Source organism: Rhinolophus sinicus, linkage group LG01 (genome assembly GCF_036562045.2).
Source record: "Rhinolophus sinicus isolate RSC01 linkage group LG01, ASM3656204v1, whole genome shotgun sequence".
NCBI classification, from domain to species: domain Eukaryota; kingdom Metazoa; phylum Chordata; class Mammalia; order Chiroptera; family Rhinolophidae; genus Rhinolophus; species Rhinolophus sinicus.
The window spans coordinates 100,785,303-100,806,480 of record NC_133751.1 but is presented as its reverse complement, the minus strand read 5'-3'; positions in this window follow the sequence as shown (position 1 = coordinate 100,806,480).

Genomic DNA, 21,178 nt, shown 5'->3' with positions numbered 1-21,178 from the left:
ATATTGTCCTGTGTTCATCCATTATTCAGTTTATAAAAGACACAATAATTTTACGTAGCATTTTATTTAACTATTATGTAATTTAATATTTCTTTTCTCAATTAGAGAAAACTCGTTTGAGTGGGTAAAAGTAAAAAATCCTAACAAGACCATTCCTTATCTTAACTGAAGAGCTTTGGCATGTTATCTCAAGGTATTTTGCTTCTTTGTCTTCAAATGAATTGTGAAAATAAATACATGAAGAAAAATATCTATATTAAAATTAAAAACTAAAACTTAATTTCACTTATTGGGAAGTTTTAGTACTCAGTGCTGTGATTCTTCCCTTGTCATTTCTCATTTATCAGTAAAAGGACTTTGTGCTCAAGTTACAAGTTATGCTGTCTCTTACAATATTCTTCTAAATCATCATTCCTCTTCTAGTTTTCTTACTACCAAACTCACACAAGGGACACTGTTTTATATTTGAAATTTTTTCTGGCAATGGTCTTTTGGCTGAGACATACCTCTCCATCATATGAGAAAATAAAACATCTTAATGATTATTTTTACTAATGCAAATAAATTTGAGTTTCGAATGGGCATTATGACTCCAAACTGATTTTAAAATACCTTATTAGAAGTACCCTCCCCATATCCTACACATTGGATACTTTCTATAAACTACGTAAACGCTCACTCGCTAAGTAAACATTAGGTATATTGAATAGAGGAGTCTGTTTCTCATTTAAGGCAAACATCTATGCCTGATTTTCTTTAGATAAAAAAATAAACAAGTAATTCCTAGAGAAACTTAATAACAAATCACTGAGAATACACAAGTTCTCTCTGTTCTCAGTTTCTCCCCTAGTGACTAGTTCTCAAAAAAAGTGTTTAAATTATTTTGGTCATTCCAAATGGACATTGGGTAATATATACTTGAAAGTTGCTGAGAGTAAATCTTAAATGTTCTCAACACACACACACACACACACACACACACACACACACACACACACGTAATTATGTGAAGTGATGAAGGTATTAAGTAACCATATTGTGAAAATCATTTCACAACATATACATGTATCCAATCATCAGGTTGTACACCTTAAATTACACTATGTTTATGTCAATTACGTCTCAATAAAGCTGGGGGGTAAAAAATATATGTGGCTCTTATAGATGCTGGGATATTTGTAACTGCACATTGCAATGCGGGGTCTCTGGTCCCGCTCCCCACATAAGAACACAGGATATGTTGAGGCCAAAAAGGAACACAAGGGAGCCATGAATGGGGGGTTAATACCACTATATTCTCGCTGGCGGCTGGGTTGGAGACACAGGAAGCAGGAGCCAAATGATGCGCAATCCGCCGTCCACTTGTCTCTGCCAACCCACTAACCACCCCTCTTGCTAGCTGCAATCCGCACTTGTTAGCATAGCCATGGCAGTTATATTAGTGGCAAATGGCTAACTGGTCACAGCCGATGGCCATCTGATCACACCTGAGCCGTCACCTTTCCACGTGAGGTTGAGAGCCTGGAAACTACTCTCTGGGACTCCGTCCCTACACACATGTTATAATATTTTGAGGCAACTTTACACACGGTCCCCTCAAAAAAATGAACCCATTGAAATGGGAGAAGAAGCACTATTCTACCACTTAGAAAAGAATTTATAGAGAATTATATGAAGTTCAGATTACCGCTTGTTACAGAGGATGCCTTTTTTCATTCAGCAATTGACATGCAGAAAATTATGAGTAGAACTCAAATCAGGAATAACAAATATATGCAACCTTCTAAATTAGAAGGTTTTATTACATAAAACCACATTAAAAGCAACAACATTTACTAAATAGTGCAGCTAATATGAACACATGGCAGTATTTCAAAGATTATGCCTTTACACTTCTTACTCCTTTTCAACACAATTGTATTTCATGATTAAAATACAAAGCCATTTTTCTATAATGAGTAGAAATGAATCATAATAGCATCTTGAAAATCTCAGTAGCATATAGGCTACTGTCAGAAATTCCTTAGGCAAAGCTTTTGAGAGACTCTCTTGCATTTCATTGTCACAAAATCCATTATACCAGAACAGATCTCAGCCTGCCTGAGTAACATCTACGTGAGGGTTATAATTTTGTCATAAAAATGTACTCTCACATGAACTTAGCATAAAAGGTCTCCGTCCAAAAAACAGGAATTGAATTGGATATATTATCACTTGAACTGCTTTTTTGCTCACTTATCCTTCAATTACAAGCCTTTAGTTCACTGGTGTCAAGAAAGGTTAAACCAGAAAAATGTAAAACAGTCTTTGAAATATGTGAGGGAAATTTGACACTTGACATTCCAAATGCATTATTGCTGCCATGGTATCACTGAAGTGTGCTATTGACTCATTTTACACTGTGGAGTAGAGGCTTAAAAGACAACGAAACAAAGCAAAAATCCACATCTCTCATTTCTTGCAAAATAAATTACAAGAACTCTGGTTTCTTTTCTTATTTTAAATTCTCCAAATTTTTTGCTGTTGTTGTTGTTAAAAATCTGTTTTGCAAAACTCAAATTTCAAGAGGTAATTAAATGTTAATGGGGAGTAGAGGGAAAGTGAGAAGGGGAAGTTTTGAGAATTGTATTCATACTGGCAGTAATAATCACATCAAAAGTAACATTTGCATAACACTGGGTAACTTAAAAATTGCCCTCATGTGCATGTCTGCATTTGATCACAACTCTATGAAACTGAGCTGGGGGAGAGGGGGCTATTTATTATCCCCAGTTTATGTATTAGAAAGTAACAATGGCTCAAAGTATTTTAATGACTTGCATATATAAAGTTGCAAATAGAAACTAGGTCTCACACTTCAAACTTCAAATCATTTTCATTACACCACACTGCCCTATGGTCATTACTACTTCTCTAGAAGGCAGAGAAAGAGGTTATCTAATTTGTGAATCATCAGTTTAGGTTCTAATTCAAAACATGCTAACATCCCATGGAACACTCTTCTGGATGATCTAGACCAGGGATTCTCAAGCTTGAACACAGATTTGAATCACCTGGGAAGCTTATGGAAGTGCAGATTGCTGGGCCCCTCCCCTAGAGTTCCTGAAACAGTAGGTTTGGGATGGAGCACAGTATTTCCATGTTTAACAAGTTCTCAGGTAATGCTGAGGCTGCTGGTCCAGGAATCACACTTTGAGAACCACTGATATAAAATAATTCTAAAGTTTCCTTCTACTTTTCAATTATTTTAGTGATCTTTATTGAACTGTGCAGTTTACTTGCAAAAGTAATTTACTCACGAGTTTTATCTTCAATTAAAATTGTAGACAAATCAAATAGATAAAATAGAGGGGTATTTACATTTCAACTCCCATCTTCTATAAAAAAATTTTTGTAAACAAGAAAACCAAGTGTTTGAATACAGATTCACATGTTACAAATCCATTACACATTTTTAAATATACATAAATAAATATCATAAGGGTCTCTGCTTTGAAATGTTGATTCTACAAATTGTAAGATAACCAGCATTAATTTATTTCTTATTATTTGTATTTATTTATCAATACATTGAATTTTTTAATGTTTTAAGTTTTTATGTTAAATGTCATATTCAAATCCATTTTTAGAACATAAAAAATATGACCTCTGCTATGGCCCAAGTTCACTATGGCTACTGAGGAAACTCTGGTCTGGAATCCATTGCAAAAATTCCTTTGACAATAAGCAGTAGCTTTCTTAGTAGTAAAACTGAACAAATTCTGTGAGGAGCACGTGCAGAAATATTTTTGGACTCAATAGCGTTTATTGCATGCATACTAAGGGGAACATTCCAGCTGACCAGCTGACGTGGTTCCCAGCTGTCACATAGAAAGCTCAGACAGGGTAATGGAATAATCTGAGGACTTGTGTTCAGGCATCCCTTGATGTTGCCACTTGACAGAGCTCAACTGTACTGCTCCAATTAAGTTTTTACAAAGGGAGAAAAATGGTACTTTGGGCAGAAGACTAGAAAGAAAAGGGTCAGGAAGAAAAATATAATAAAATTGGATTTTCTTTGTCCCTTCCCCACACTCCCACTCTCTCCTATAATTATTTAAATATTCTGCCTCATCTTAACCCAACTGTACATTCATTTGGTCTACAAAAAGCAAGTCTTTCAATAGTTTAGTGGTTCCCAGAGGGTAGGGGGGGGGGGTGGGAGATGAGGGTAAAGGGGGATCAAATATATGGTGACGGAAGGAGAACTGACTCTGGGTGGTGAACACACAATGGGATTTATAGATGATGTAATACAGAATTGTACACCTGAAATCTATGTACTTTTACTAACAATTGTCACCCCAATAAATTGAAAAAAAAGAAAGAAAAAAGCAAGTCTTTGAGATGAGAAAGCACGTCTTGGAGATGAGATGCCTTTCCTCAGACCTCGGACCAGGGCAACCTCATGATTCTGGTGTGTCCAGTACACTCCTATTTACCTACTGAGTTTTTATTAAAACAACCTTATGGAGGTAAAAGATCATTTATTCCTTTATTTTATTCTAAGCCAAATATGCTTCTGATACACAATCTGAAAGGCTAAATAAGAATATGGGAATAACATTGGAATATACAACAGATACAATAGAGCACACGAGGATTCTGAAGTCACTCAAAGGCAGGTTTGTATAGAGGCTTCACCACTTACCAGCCATGGCCCATCTGTAGGATTCAGATAATGGTACTTATGTCACAAGACAATTGTGATGGTTTAAAAAGAACTACAGATGTAGGAGATTTTTCCTGTGAGTGAGTGAGTGCTGAGATCATGTCTTGTGAAACCAAAGAATGGAAGCACAGACCGAGGAGGGGTGAGGAGTTGCAAAAGAGGATAGTTTATTAAAAAGCAAAGAAATGCAGCTCCCCAGCAGGAGGGGGTTCCTGAATGGGATGCCCCTGACTGAGGCAAAAGGTCTTACCTTTAGACCTTCCCTTGCCTATTTGGGGAAGGGGAGCTGGGGACTTTTAATGGAATTCGTCTACCACATTTGTTCTGTTTGCCCATCCTGAGGGATTAGCAAAATAACCCATTCTTATCTATCAGATCTGTTCCATTTGTCCGGCAAAAGGAATTTTACAAGATAGCAATTTATTAACCTCAAAGCGATGTTACATTTTGTCCTAGAGTGAATGAGTTACTTCAGAACTTGGAGTTTTAGGATATGGCTGTCTTTTGTTTATTTTACCAGGGATCTCCCTGTTGATGTAGGTGACGTTGGACCTGCTGGCTGTTTCTGCGTGCGGGCCAGGATCGTGTCTGGTGAAACTGAAGAATGGAAACATGGACCAGTGAGAGGCAAAAAGTTTTAAAAAGCGGATAGTTTATTAGTTGCAGCTCCTGAGCGGAAGGGGGTCCTGAATGGGGGTGCCCCCTGACTGAGGCAAAAGCTCTTATTTTTATACCTTCCCTTGCCTGCTTGGGAAAGGGGAGCTGTTTGAAGAAGGGAATTGGCGCCTTCTAATGAAATTTGTCTACCAGGTTTGTTCTGCTTGCCCATCCTAAAGGAATTAGCAAAGTAACCTACTCTTATCTATCAGAACTGCTCCGTTTGTTAGGCCAAAAGGAATTTTATGATTAACCTCAAGGCCTTGTTACACTATGTCCTGGAGCGAAGGAGTGATTTCAAAACCTGGAGTTTTAGGATATGACTGTCTTTTCTTTATTCCACCAGGGACCTCCCTGTCTACCTAGGGACATGCTAACTCTCCTGTATCACTGTCTGCCTAACAACATGCTAACTAACCTGTCTCACTACCTGTATAAAACATAAGGGCAACCAACTATTTTGACTTGTTCAGAAGCAAGGGGTTTCCTAGGATGTAAGACTTTCGGTGCTAAAATCAAGACAGTCCACTCTCATCGAAAGCTGAAAGGCAATAAAATTTCATTCCAGGCTGGAACCAGAGACACAGTCAAAAGTGATGAAGTCATTATCGTTTGCTAGATTAAAAACACTCAGTTTCAATAACAACTCCGACCCAGTTCAGAGTAACAGCTTCAGTCTATCAGAGTAAATATTTTACGTGCCAAAATATGTTGAGTACGCAGTCTGTAACAAATTATGTGTTTAATTAGCGGCATTTTATCAGATGCCTTTACACTGCGGCTCTCTTCTATGTGACATATTTTTGTTCATCTATAGTGAATAAAACAGTCACTGGAAACAATTGCATTCAGAAAATAAAACTATATTTCCAACTTCCAAATTCTTCATCTTAAATCTAAAGATTTTTCTCATAGTGTTTCTTTTTAAAAATAATGTATAAATATCTTATTTTATCATTAAATTTAAATTTAACTTGTTAAGGCTTTAGCTTCATATATCACAACTGACATATGAGGCTGTATTAGAAGGAAACTGACACTTCTGAAACTCCATTACAGACACTTTGCATCGTTATTTTACTTAATCTCCCGATGATGCTATGAGACATGTATATTTAACCACCATATAAAGGAGGAAACCAAGTGTAGGGATCAAGTCCCAGAGAGCAGTTTCCAGGCTCTCGACCTCACATACACAGGTGCTGGCTCAGGTAGTAAATGGCCATCAATTGTGATTGCATGGCCATCAGCTGTGGCTAGTTGGCCGTCAGCTGTAACCAGTGAGCCATTGGCCACTAATATAACTGCTGTGGCTACGCTAGCAGCAAAGGGGGCTAGCAAGAAGATGGTGGCTGAGCCTGCAAGCGGCGCAGTGAGGGTTGAGAATTGTGTGGCTCCTGTTTCCTGTTTCTCCAACCCAGCCACCAGCGAGAATATAGTGGTATGACTCTCCTATCTATGGCTCCATGGGTGTTCCTTTTTGGCTTCACCATGTCCTGCGTTCCTATGTGGGGAGCGGGACCAGAGACCCCGCAGGCCGCCCTGCACGACACATGGCGCAGCGAGCAGGCTATGGTGATTGCTCCTTTTCAGCCTCCACATCTCCTGTATTCACCTGCCAAGAGCAGGGCCAGAGACCCTGCATGACACCAAGACTCAAAGAACTTAAGAGAATCATCATCCATGGTTTTCACTAGAGGGGCAGCGGTAGGATTTGAACCCAGGTCTGAGACCCAAGCATGATGCTTTCCAATAGCAACCATAAATCCTTGTGGTATACCATTCAAGGCCTCCAAAGCTGAAAATGAACTGTTTCCTGTCTAACAAGTGAGAGTTAACAGGCAATATAGACTCACAAAGAATGATGTGGGGACAGAGCCCCAGAAAGTAGTTTATAGGCTCTCAGCCTCACGTGGAAGGGTGCTGGCTCGGGTAGTAGATGGCCATCGGCTGAGGCTGGTTGGTCAGCTGTAACCAGTGAGCCATTGGCCACTAATATAACTGCCATGGCTACGCTAGCAGCAAAGGGGGCTAGCAAGAAGATGGTGGCTGAGCCTGCAAGCGGCGCAGTGAGGGTTGAGAATTGTGTGGCTCCCGTTTCCTGTTTCTCCAACCCAGCCGCCATTGAGAATATAGTGGTATGACTCGACTCCCATGTCTGTGGCACCGTGGGTGTTCCTTTTTGACCTCGCCATATCCTGCGTTCTTGTGCAGGGAGAAGGACCAGAGTCCCTGCGTTACACATGGTGTCACGAGCAGGATATGGTGATTGCTCCTTTTCAGCCTCCACATCTCCTGTATTCACCTGCCAAGAGCAGGGCCAGAGACCCTGCATGACACCAAGACTCAAAGAACTTAAGAGAATCATCATCCATGGTTTTCACTAGAGGGGCAGCGGTAGGATTTGAACCCAGGTCTGAGACCCAAGCATGATGCTTTCCAATAGCAACCATAAATCCTTGTGGTATACCATTCAAGGCCTCCAAAGCTGAAAATGAACTGTTTCCTGTCTAACAAGTGAGAGTTAACAGGCAATATAGACTCACAAAGAATGATGTGGGGACAGAGCCCCAGAAAGTAGTTTCCAGGCTCTCGGCTTCACATACACAGGTACTGGCTCAGGTAGTAAATGACCATCAATTGTGATTGCATGGCCATCAGCTGTGGCTAGTTGGCCGTCAGCTGTAACCAGGGAGCCATTGGGCACTAATATAACTGCCATGGCTACGCTAGCAGAAGAATGGGGGCTAGCAAGAAGATGGTGGCTGAGCCTGCAAGCGCTGCAGTGAGGGTTGAGAATTGTGTGGCTCCTGTTTCCTGTTTCTCCAACCCAGCCGCCATTGAGAATATAGTGGTATGACTTGACTCCCATGTCTGTGGCACCGTGGGTGTTCCTTTTTGACCTCACCATATCCTGCGTTCTTGTGCAGGGAGAAGGACCAGAGTCCCTACGTTACACATGGTGTCACGAGCAGGATATGGTGATTGCTCCTTTTCAGCCTCCACATCTCCTGTATTCACCTGCCAAGAGCAGGGCCAGAGACCCTGCATGACACCAAGACTCAAAGAACCTAAGAGAATCATCAGCCATGGTTTTCACTAGAGGGGCAGCGGTAGGATTTGAACCCAGGTCTGAGACCCAAGCATGATGCTTTCCAATAGCAACCATAAATCCTTGTGGTATACCATTCAAGGCCTCCAAAGCTGAAAGTGAATTGTTTCCTGTGTAACAAGTGAGAGTTAACAGGCAATATAGACTCACAAAGAATGATGTGGGGACAGAGCCCCAGAGAGCAGTTTCCAGGCCCCCAGCCTCACGTGGAGGGGTGCTGGCTCGGGTACTAGATGGCCATCAGCTGTGGCTAGTTGGCCGTCAGCTGTAACCAGTGAGCCATTGGCCACTAATATAACTGCCATGGCTACGCTAGCAGAAGAATGGGGGCTAGCAAGAAGATGGTGGCTGAGCCTGCAAGCGGCGCAGTGAGGGTTGAGAATTGTGTGGCTCCTGTTTCCTGTTTCTCCAACCCAGCCACCAGAGAGAATACAGTGGTATGACTCTCCTATCTATGGCTCCGTGAGTGTTCCTTTTTGGCCTCACCATGTCCTGCGTTCTTGTGCAGGAGAAGGACCAGAGTCCCTCGTTACACATGGTGTCACGAGCAGGATATGGTGATTGCTCCTTTTCAGCCTCCACATCTCCTGTATTCACCTGCCAAGAGCAGGGCCAGAGACCCTGCATGACACCAAGACTCAAAGAACTTAAGAGAATCATCATCCATGGTTTTCACTAGAGGGGCAGCGGTAGGATTTGAACCCAGGTCTGAGACCCAAGCATGATGCTTTCCAATAGCAACCATAAATCCTTGTGGTATACCATTCAAGGCCTCCAAAGCTGAAAGTGAATTGTTTCCTGTGTAACAAGTGAGAGTTTACAGGCAATATAGACTCACAAAGAATGATGTGGGGACAGAGCCCCAGAAAGTAGTTTCAGGCTCATGACCTCACATACACAGGTGCTGGCTCAAGTAGTAAATGGCCATCAATTGTGATTGCATGGCCATCAGCTGTGACTGGTTGCCCATCAGCTGTAACCAGTTAGCCATTGGCCACTAATATAACTGCCGTGACTACGCTAGTAAGCACGGATTGCAGATGACATGGTTAGCAAGCGTGGTTAGCAAGTGCGGATTGCAGCTAGCAAGTGGGGTTGGTTGGTTGGCCCAGAAGCGGACTGCAGATTGCGGCTAGCAAGTGGGGTTGGTTGGTTGGCCCAGAAGCGGACTGCAGATTGCGGCTAGCAAGTGGGGTTGGTTGGTTGGCCCAGAAGCGGACTGCAGATTGCGGCTAGCAAGTGGGGTTGGTTGGTTGGCCCAGAAGCGGACTGCGGATTGCAGCTAGCAAGTGGGGTTGGTTGGTTGGCCCAGAAGCGGACTGCAGATTGCGGCTAGCAAGTGGGGTTAGCAAGTGTGGATGGCAGATTGTGGATTGTCTTGATCCTACTTCCTGTATCTCACCCGGCTGCCAGTGAGACTGGGGTGCAGGAAGACCCCTCATTTGGGGTACTGGCGGATGTTTGCTTTTGTGTCTCGACCAGCCGCCATTGAGAATATAGTGGTATGACTTGACTCCCATGTCTGTGGCACCGTGGGTGTTCCTTTTTGACCTCACCATATCCTGCGTTCTTGTGCAGGGAGAAGGACCAGAGTCCCTACGTTACACATGGTGTCACGAGCAGGATATGGTGATTGCTCCTTTTCAGCCTCCACATCTCCTGTATTCACCTGCCAAGAGCAGGGCCAGAGACCCTGCATGACACCAAGACTCAAAGAACCTAAGAGAATCATCATCCATGGTTTTCACTAGAGGGGCAGCGGTAGGATTTGAACCCAGGTCTGAGACCCAAGCATGATGCTTTCCAATAGCAACCATAAATCCTTGTGGTATACCATTCAAGGCCTCCAAAGCTGAAAATGAACTGTTTCCTGTCTAACAAGTGAGAGTTAACAGGCAATATAGACTCACAAAGAATGATGTGGGGACAGAGTCCCAGAGAGCAGTTTCCAGGCTCTCGACCTCACGTGGAAAGGTGCTGGCTTGGGTAGTAGATGGCCATCAGCTGTGACTGGTTGCCCATCAGCTGTAACCAGTTAGCCATTGGCCACTAATATAACTGCCGTGACTACGCTAGCAGAAGAATGGGGGCTAGCAAGAAGATGGTGGGTGAGCCTGCAAGCGCTGCAGGGAGGGTTGGGGATTGTGTGGGTCCTGTTTCCTGTTTCTCCACCCCAGCCACCCGAGAGAAAACAGTGGTATGGCTCCCCTACCTATGGCTCCATGGGTGTTCCTTTTGACCTCGCCATATCCTGCGTTCTTGTGCAGGGAGAAGGACCAGAGTCCCTACGTTACACATGGTGTCACGAGCAGGATATGGTGATTGCTCCTTTTCAGCCTCCACATCTCCTGTATTCACCTGCCAAGAGCAGGGCCAGAGACCCTGCATGACACCAAGACTCAAAGAACCTAAGAGAATCATCAGCCATGGTTTTCACTAGAGGGGCAGCGGTAGGATTTGAACCCAGGTCTGAGACCCAAGCATGATGCTTTCCAATAGCAACCATAAATCCTTGTGGTATACCATTCAAGGCCTCCAAAGCTGAAAATGAACTGTTTCCTGTCTAACAAGTGAGAGTTAACAGGCAATATAGACTCACAAAGAATGATGTGGGGACAGAGCCCCAGAAAGTAGTTTATAGGCTCTCAGCCTCACGTGGAAGGGTGCTGGCTCGGGTAGTAGATGGCCATCGGCTGAGGCTGGTTGGCCGTCGGCTGTGGCCGGTTGGCCAATTGGCCGCTGGTATAACTGCTGTAGCTACCGAGGAGAGCCGAGGATTGCTGAGGAGAGCCGAGGATTGCCGAGGAGAGCCGAGGATTGCTGAGGAGAGCCGAGGATTGCTAAGGAGAGCCGAGGATTGCCGAGGAGCCGAGGAGAGCGGAAGAGAGTAGAGGAACAGAGTCGAGGAGAACCGAGGAGAGTCGTCGGTCGGTTGGCAGAAATGCGGGCGGCAGGTCGCGCGTCCGGTGGGCCCAGCCTCCAGTGAGACCATAGTGGTATGACTCGACTCCCATGTCTGTGGCACCGTGGGTGTTCCTTTTTGACCTCGCCATATCCTGCGTTCTTGTGCAGGGAGAAGGACCAGAGTCCCTGCGTTACACATGGTGTCACGAGCAGGATATGGTGATTGCTCCTTTTCAGCCTCCACATCTCCTGTATTCACCTGCCAAGAGCAGGGCCAGAGACCCTGCATGACACCAAGACTCAAAGAACTTAAGAGAATCATCATCCATGGTTTTCACTAGAGGGGCAGCGGTAGGATTTGAACCCAGGTCTGAGACCCAAGCATGATGCTTTCCAATAGCAACCATAAATCCTTGTGGTATACCATTCAAGGCCTCCAAAGCTGAAAGTGAATTGTTTCCTGTGTAACAAGTGAGAGTTAACAGGCAATATAGACTCACAAAGAATGATGTGGGGACAGAGCCCCAGAAAGTAGTTTCAGGCTCATGACCTCACATACACAGGTGCTGGCTCAGGTAGTAAATGGCCATCAATTGTGATTGCATGGCCATCAGCTGTGACTGGTTGCCCATCAGCTGTAACCAGTGAGCCATTGGCCACTAATATAACTGCCATGGCTACGCTTAGCAGAAGAATGGGGCTAGCAAGAAGATGGTGGCTGAGCCTGCAAGCGCTGCAGTGAGGGTTGAGAATTGTGTGGCTCCTGTTTCCTGTTTCTCCAACCCAGCCACCAGCGAGAATATAGTGGTATGACTCCCCTACCTATGGCTCCATGGGTGTTCCTTTTGACCTCGCCATATCCTGCGTTCTTGTGCAGGGAGAAGGACCAGAGTCCCTACGTTACACATGGTGTCACGAGCAGGATATGGTGATTGCTCCTTTTCAGCCTCCACATCTCCTGTATTCACCTGCCAAGAGCAGGGCCAGAGACCCTGCATGACACCAAGACTCAAAGAACCTAAGAGAATCATCAGCCATGGTTTTCACTAGAGGGGCAGCGGTAGGATTTGAACCCAGGTCTGAGACCCAAGCATGATGCTTTCCAATAGCAACCATAAATCCTTGTGGTATACCATTCAAGGCCTCCAAAGCTGAAAGTGAATTGTTTCCTGTGTAACAAGTGAGAGTTTACAGGCAATATAGACTCACAAAGAATGATGTGGGGACAGAGCCCCAGAGAGCAGTTTCCAGGCTCTCGACCTCACGTGGACAGGTGCTGGCTTGGGTAGTAGATGGCCATCAGCTGTGACTGGTTGCCCATCAGCTGTAACCAGTTAGCCATTGGCCACTAATATAACTGCCGTGACTACGCTAGTAAGCACGGATTGCAGATGACATGGTTAGCAAGCGTGGTTAGCAAGTGCGGATTGCAGCCAGCAAGTGGGGTTAGCAAGTGTGGATGGCAGATTGTGGATTGTCTTGATCCTACTTCATGTATCTCACCCGGCTGCCAGTGAGACTGGGGTGCAGGAAGACCCCTCATTTGGGGTACTGGCGGATGTTTGCTTTTGTGTCTCGACCAGCCGCCATTGAGAATATGTAAGCACCTTGATTGTGAGTCGTTGTTGTTCCAGCAGGGTACCCTGAGAGGCCCAGAGAGAGTGACAGTGCCCTGAGAGATCTGGCTGTGTCCAGGAAGTGTGGCTGTGCCCACAGAGAGTGGCAGTGCCCTGAGAGCCCTGGCTGAGTCCAGGAAGTCTGGCTGAGCCCTGAGATGCCCTGGCTGTGCCCAGAGAGCCTGGCTGTGTCCAGGAAGTGTGGCTGTGCCCACAGAGAGTGGCAGTGCCCTGAGAGCCCTGGCTGAGTCCAGGAAGTCTGGCTGAGCCCTGAGATGCCCTGGCTGTGCCCAGAGAGCCTGGCTGTGTCCAGGATATTGCATTCACCTCCAGGCTCCTCGCACAGGGTCCCTCGCAGAAGACGCTTGTCGCATAGATTGTGAGGCGAGAGCCTGTAAGGGTGGAGTGTGGGGGCAGAGCCCCAGAAAGTAGTTTCCAGGCTCTCGGCTTCACATACACAGGTACTGGCTCAGGTAGTAAATGGCCATCAATTGTGATTGCATGGCCATCAGCTGTGGCTAGTTGGCCGTCAGCTGTAACCAGTGAGCCATTGGCCACTAATATAACTGCCATGGCTACGCTAGCAGAAGAATGGGGGCTAGCAAGAAGATGGTGGCTGAGCCTGCAAGCGGCGCAGTGAGGGTTGAGAATTGTGTGGCTCCTGTTTCCTGTTTCTCCAACCCAGCCACCAGAGAGAATACAGTGGTATGACTCTCCTATCTATGGCTCCGTGAGTGTTCCTTTTTGGCCTCACCATGTCCTGCGTTCTTATGTGGGGAGCGGGACAAGAGACCCCGCAGGCCGCCCTGCACGACACATGGTGCAGCGAGCAGGGTCTCCTGCATGACAGGTACTTATCACTTTGCTATAAAATGTTCAATACTTTACATAGATCATATCAGTTCGTCTTTAAATGAACCCTTACAGTTAAATGCCATTTTTAATCATTCCCATTTTGACAGATGCCAAATGGAGCAGCTAAACACCCTACACAAGGTCATAAAGCTAAGAAATGGTGGGACAGGCATTCACACCCAAGCAGTCAAATTTTAAACTGCACGTGGAACTCTTCCTACTCAGTGTGGTCCTCAGAACAGCAGCCTTGGCATCAGCTGGGAACCTGTTAGGAATGCAGACTCTCATCCACACCCATCCCAGACTAAGCAAACCACAGTGTGTGCTGTAACGCTGTGCTACAGTGCCTGAGACATGTACAGCTGGACAAAAAAATAGAATCTTGAGCTTTCATTAATGTTAGCAAATTCTCATTCCATGCCCCTAATTTGAGAGGTCACACATCTGAAGCCCCAAATCTCTAAAAGCCATACAGAGACTTAGTGAAGGAAACTGAACTTGAACTAAAGTACAACTTGCCTCTCTAGAAGTAATCTTAAATACAATAAGTCAATTTAAAACTGAAATAAACCCAAACAGTGCATTCTTAAAGTACAGAATGTTTGAGAGTTGTTGTTTTTTCCCCCCTCAAAATACACTTACTTAGAACATGACCAAAACTATACCTTTTTTCTAATACAAATGCATCAGGAAATGGGAAGGGCAGAAACTAAAATATCAAAGCATTTTGAAAAGAAACTTTGATCTGAGCTGCTTTTTGTGCTGTTTCAAGTTCTTGGCTTTCACACAAAACTGAATTTGGGGGAAAATTCATAATTAGGAGACCTGCTTATGTGTAGCACCAATTTAGAGTTTTGAATATAAATATAAATTAACAAGTATTTAATGTTCTTTCCAAAAACAGGATCTTAGCCAAGACAGTCCATCAAGCACTCTCATCGAAAGCTGAAAGGCAATAAAATTTCATTCCAGGCTGGAACCAGAGACACAGTCAAAAGTGATGAAGTCATTATCGTTTGCTAGATTAAAAACACTCAGTTTCAATAACAACTCCGACCCAGTTCAGAGTAACAGCTTCAGTCTATCAGAGTAAATATTTTACGTGCCAAAATATGTTGAGTACGCAGTCTGTAACAAATTATGTGTTTAATTAGCGGCATTTTATCAGATGCCTTTACACTGCGGCTCTCTTCTATGTGACATATTTTTGTTCATCTATGGTGAATAAAACAGTCACTGGAAACAATTGCATTCAGAAAATAAAACTATATTTCCAACTTCCAAATTCTTCATCTTAAATCTAAAGATTTTTCTCATAGTGTTTCTTTTTAAAAATAATGTATATCTTATTTTATCATTAAATTTAAATTTAACTTGTTAAGGCTTTAGCTTCATATATCACAACTGACATATGAGGCTGTATTAGAAGGAAACTGACACTTCTGAAACTCCATTACAGACACTTTGCATCGTTATTTTACTTAATCTCCCAATGATGCTACGAGACATGTATATTTAACCACCATATAAAGGAGGAAACCAAGTGTAGGGATCAAGTCCCAGAGAGCAGTTTCCAGGCTCTCGACCTCACGTGGACAGGTGCTGGCTTGGGTAGTAGATGGCCATCAGCTGTGACTGGTTGCCCATCAGCTGTAACCAGTTAGCCATTGGCCACTAATATAACTGCCGTGACTACGCTAGGAGAACCGAGGAGAGTCGTCGGTCGGTTGGCAGAAATGCGGGCGGCAGGTCGCGCGTCCGGTGGGCCCAGCCTCCAGTGAGACCATAGTGGTATGACTCCCCTACCTATGGCTCCATGGGTGTTCCTTTTTGGCCTCACCATATCCTGCGTTCTTGTGCAGGAGAAGGACCAGAGTCCCTACGTTACACATGGTGTCACGAGCAGGATATGGTGATTGCTCCTTTTCAGCCTCCACATCTCCTGTATTCACCTGCCAAGAGCAGGGCCAGAGACCCTGCATGACACCAAGACTCAAAGAACCTAAGAGAATCATCAGCCATGGTTTTCACTAGAGGGGCAGCGGTAGGATTTGAACCCAGGTCTGAGACCCAAGCATGATGCTTTCCAATAGCAACCATAAATCCTTGTGGTATACCATTCAAGGCCTCCAAAGCTGAAAGTGAATTGTTTCCTGTGTAACAAGTGAGAGTTTACAGGCAATATAGACTCACAAAGAATAGGTAAACAGGAGGAAGGTTTAATGCTCCTCTCAGAGGCCTTAGACCCCTACCTACTTCCACCCCACCATAGCCCAAAGGAGATCAAATGGTTACAGCACTTCCCTAGTGATAAGAAGAGTGGGAGCACAGCTCCACAGTGTGCAGGGCTACCCAGGAGTCAGTCAGCATCACCCAACAGGCCAGGAACAATAACTCCCCTATCCAGTTCCAGCACAGGTGACACAATGGATTGGATCCCAGTGTGTGGACCATAATATGTCTGGCTGCCCCAGAGAGCAAGCCTATATGTTTTCCCATTTACAAGTCCTACTTACATGTTTTCCCAAAAATAAGACCTAGCTAGACAATCAGCTCTAATGTGTCTTTTGGAGCAAAACTTAATATAAGACCCAGTATTGTATTATATTATATTATATAGACCCAGTCTTATATTATAGTAAAATAAGACTGGGTACCTTGTTTTCCTGAAAATAAGACGTAGCCAGACCATCAGCTCTAATGCGTCTTTTGGAGCAAAAATTAATATCGTATTATATTATATTATATTATATTATATTATATTATATTATATTATATTATATTAATAAGACCCAGTATTGTATTATATTATATTATATTATATTGTATTATATTATATTATATAGACCCAGTCTTATATTATAGTAAAATAAGACTGGGTACCTTGTTTTCCTGAAAATAAGACGTAGCCAGACCATCAGCTCTAATGCGTCTTTTGGAGCAAAAATTAATATAAGCAATTAATTAATATAATATTATATAAGACCCGGTCTTATAGTAAAATAAGACCAAGTATTATATGTTATGTTATGTTATGTTAGACCTGGTATTATATTATATTATATTAATTATATTACATTACGTTATATTATACCCGGTCTTATATGAGACTCGGTGTTATATTATAGTAAAATAAGACCAGGTCATATATTAATTTTTGCTCCAAAAGACTGATTAGAGCTGATGGTCCTGCTGGGCCTTATTTTTGGGGCAACACAGTAGATGTCTAGCTCTTACCCAGAGCTGCCAGGCTTTCAGAAAATGAGCTTCCCACACACAAACAAGCAACCAAGCCTCAACAGGGACACTGCTAAATGTCAGTCACCCACCTCCTCGGCAAGCGTAGTATTCGGACCTAATTCAAACCTCTATCCCCAATCAAGTTGCCTGCTCTTAAGGTCTACAGACCTCAACAAACTCACCATACAATTTGGTGCCTAAGGAGAAATAGCATCACATTTTCAAATGGCATTTGCTTGGGAGGCCCAGGCTCCCAAAAAATGTGTAGTAGGTGCCATTATCAATATCGTTCAGACCTGGCTCCTTCATGACTCTTTCCAAATGCCCCAGTCCATGCATGTTCTGTTCTCTCAGCTGCTCCCAGAGTTTGAGTTGCTGACTTCGGCAAATGGACCCTTCCTATGTAGGGTGACTCCTGAGCATGCATCCATACTCCTGAAAGTCAGCTGCTACTGCACAGACCTCATTTTTATTCCCAGTAGTCCTTACCACCTGTATGACACAGTAAAGGATAAGACAAATCCTGGCAGGCTGCTTCAGCAGGTCCTCCCAGGATGGCAACACCTAGGTGGAGTGCCCACGGCCAGAATCCAATGTGATGAGTGAGCAGGGTCTGCTCAGTGAGCACATGTGGACCAGACACACTAGGTCGTGGCTTCTACGTGAGCTTGCCAAATTACTGACTTACTGTGGGCTGACAGCGGTTAGAAGTGAATAAGAGAAAGTGGAGAAGATACACGGTGGACAGACAGACAGCATCCATGCAAGCAGTTTTTAAAGAGGCAGAAACGCAAGCAGGTTGGGAGAATAAATGTCACAGGAGCATGCTGTCTTAACTTTATTCATTTTGGCCTAGCAAGTAACACGAGAAAAACAAAACCAGCAGAGTGCTTACCAGTAGTCATCTCTCTGTTTCCATCACTGTTATTTCCCTTTACTGAAAACCGTAAGAATATATCTGCTTTCCTACCTCAGAGAAGCTTGGATATCAGGGTGTGGTTTGCAGTCATTGCCACCAGGGGTCAAGTTACTGCCCCAGAGGGTCACTTACTTCCAGAGCTCACTTTCTAAATATGCTCTCTCTGCACCCACATCCTGTCTCAGGCTCTGCTTTCAGGCGAAGCCAAAATCAGAGGGAAATGAAAGCAGGAGAAATTGCCAAATCATCCAAAAGAGATCAAAGAGAGGCTAATGTGAATAATTCATACACCCTCCGGGATTATCCGCAGGCCCTAAGTATCAATTTGTCAAAAACTATTTGCCGACTGTTGACAGAGTTACTTCATTTCCAGCAACATGTGATTCAATTGAGGAAATTAATAAAACTATTTGTTTAATCAAATAGTGCTAAAGAAACTCCAATGCTGATATTATGCTATCACCGCTAAAGGTGCCAAAGAGATTACGATCATGACACAGGTTATAAAAGTAGCCTAAACTTGTAAAGCTATGCATGATTGGCAATAAAAGTATAGTTGTCATATGTAATTTTTTAAAGGTATATTTTTTAGAGCTATTTTAAGTTCATAGCAAAGTTGAGCAGAAAGTACAGTTGCCATACAGCCCTTACCCTCACCCACACAGTCTCCCCACCAACACCTTGTGCCAGGTGGTACATTCCTTACAATCGATGAACCAACACTGACACATCTGTATCACTCAAAGTCCATATTTAGATTAAGGCGCACTTTTGCTGTTGTACATTCACATTTGCTGTTGTAAATTTCTATTTAAATTTAAATTCCAAAACAGTATATAAAAATGAGCTCTTCCCCACAAGATGTTACAGTACATGCCAAACACACATAGATGGAATACCATTGAGCTAGTTGAAGGTCTTCTGGATAGATATCCAGGAACCCTACACAACCCACCCATTAGGTTAGTTCTTGATCCGTTGCAAAGATGTGTATTAAGATGGGTAAAGAATCAGCTCATTGGGAAATGCAGAACCTTATGGCCATTCCGGGTGACAGACTGAACCATTGCAAATCCTCACACTCTGAATCCACAAACCATTTAAGGACTCTTTGAGAACAGACTGAGTTGACAAACAATCAAGATAGCACCCGCTAAACTGGCAGAATAGTTGTTAGCAGCTTGGAAGAAAAGACAGGAGATAATGATGGAACACTCTTTTAAGAAATGATCCAGCCCTAACGTCCCTGATGCCTGATGAGTGGGAAATCACACAAACTGAGGCCTCTGAGTGGAAGAATGACTCACAAGAGAAAAAATCTGAATGTGAAGTTATTTCAGGAATAACAACAAATTTATTGTGCTCATATTTGCATTTTTATGTATGCATGGTTGTGATACATGTTTTCTCAAACTTGTCTAAATAACTCGAAAACTGCCTTTTTGAAAAGTATGGAATAAAAATCTTAGGGATAAAAAAATTTTAATTTCATTAGTAATATTTTTCTTTTCTTTCTTAGTGATACAATTGAGGGCATCTAAAATTCAATGAAATATGACAAACACAAAATCAGGGGAAGGTCTGGGAGAGCAAAGGTCAGGGAAACCACCACTGGCTGCCAGAGGTCAGAAGGAATCTAAGACCTCTGCTGATGCTCTCAACTACAGGCAACAACAAAGCAAGTAATTTGCAAAAGAATGTCCAGAACTCAAGGCAAAACTCAGACTGCCATTTGCTCTTTACCTGCCCACCTGCTGGCAGAGAATAATTCTTCCTCCTAATTTTCCACATTTGCTATCTCAAGTCAGTGTTTCTCACTAACAAAACCTGACCCAGACCTGTTAGCTAGGAATTCTAGGAAATGTTGTTCCTAGAAACTATGGACAGCATTGTGTCCCCCTCTCAAATTCACATGTGGAAGTCTTAACACACAATGTGATGGTATGTGGAGGCCTTTGGGAGATAATTAGGTTTAAATGAGGTCAATAAGGTGGGCTTCCAGGATGGGATTAGTGCTCTTAGATGAAGACAGCACAGAGCTTGTTTCCTGTCTCTGTCTGCCAGGTGAGGGCATAGTGAAAAGGCAGCAAGCCAGGAAGAGAGCTCTCACCAAAATCTGACGATGCTGGCACCCTTATCTCCAGGCTCCCAGCCTCCAAAACCGAAAAATAAATTTCTGTTGTTTAAACCACCCAGCCTGCAGTATTTTGTTATGGTGGCTCGAGCTGACTAGTACACTCAGCTTCTCCACTAAAATGCTGTCTGCACAGTTGGTTTGAGGATTATGATACATAGGATTATTGTTCTCAATTCTTCACGCACTCCTTTAAAAAGTTACACATCCACACTTTTTCCCATGTGACGTGGCCTCTCACTGTCAGCAGAGTATATATCCCAGCAGTGGGGCTTAGCCATGAGATGTGCATGGGACAATGGAAATTTAGTGCATGTGATACAAGCAGAAGTTTTAAATATGTTTGTGTGGTTTGGCCTTGTCATTTACATTTCTGTGGTGTGCAATAGAAGAGCATGCCCCAGGTAGCTGTTGGCACTGGTGAAGCAGAAGGGAACCCAATCCACAGCCTGGAGCCAAGGCCAGCCTCCTGGAACCCAGCTGAGCCACAGACAACCCACAGACCTGTGAGGAAGAAAATGAACATTTATTATTGTAAATACCCACAATTTTGACATTGTTTGTTATACAGCAAAAATTAATGCAAGTATTAAACATATAGTATCTAAAACAGTGCTTGGCACATACTAACCATAATTATTTCAGGAACTTGTAAATTATATTGCACAATAAAAATGGAAGCAGTAGCAGACCTTCAATATGTAAAAAATGTTACAGTTCTTGATTTTTCTATATCAAATTAAACCTAGGTTGAGTACCAGGCATCAGAGTTGGCAAAAAGTCTAATATCTGTACTTTTTACATCTCCATCCCTTTCTTGCATGATAGAAAACCTCAGGACTTACATAGTTCCAAACAGAGGGGGAGGGCCAGACTCTCAGACAACTTGCAGAAGTAACACTGATTTCAATAAATATTTTGTACCTTTCTGGGACACCTAAGACCTCAAACTATATAAGTGATACATGCTGTCTATATTGCTATATTGCTAGAATCTGAGAGAGTAAATGTCACCCATTTGTCTTAATTT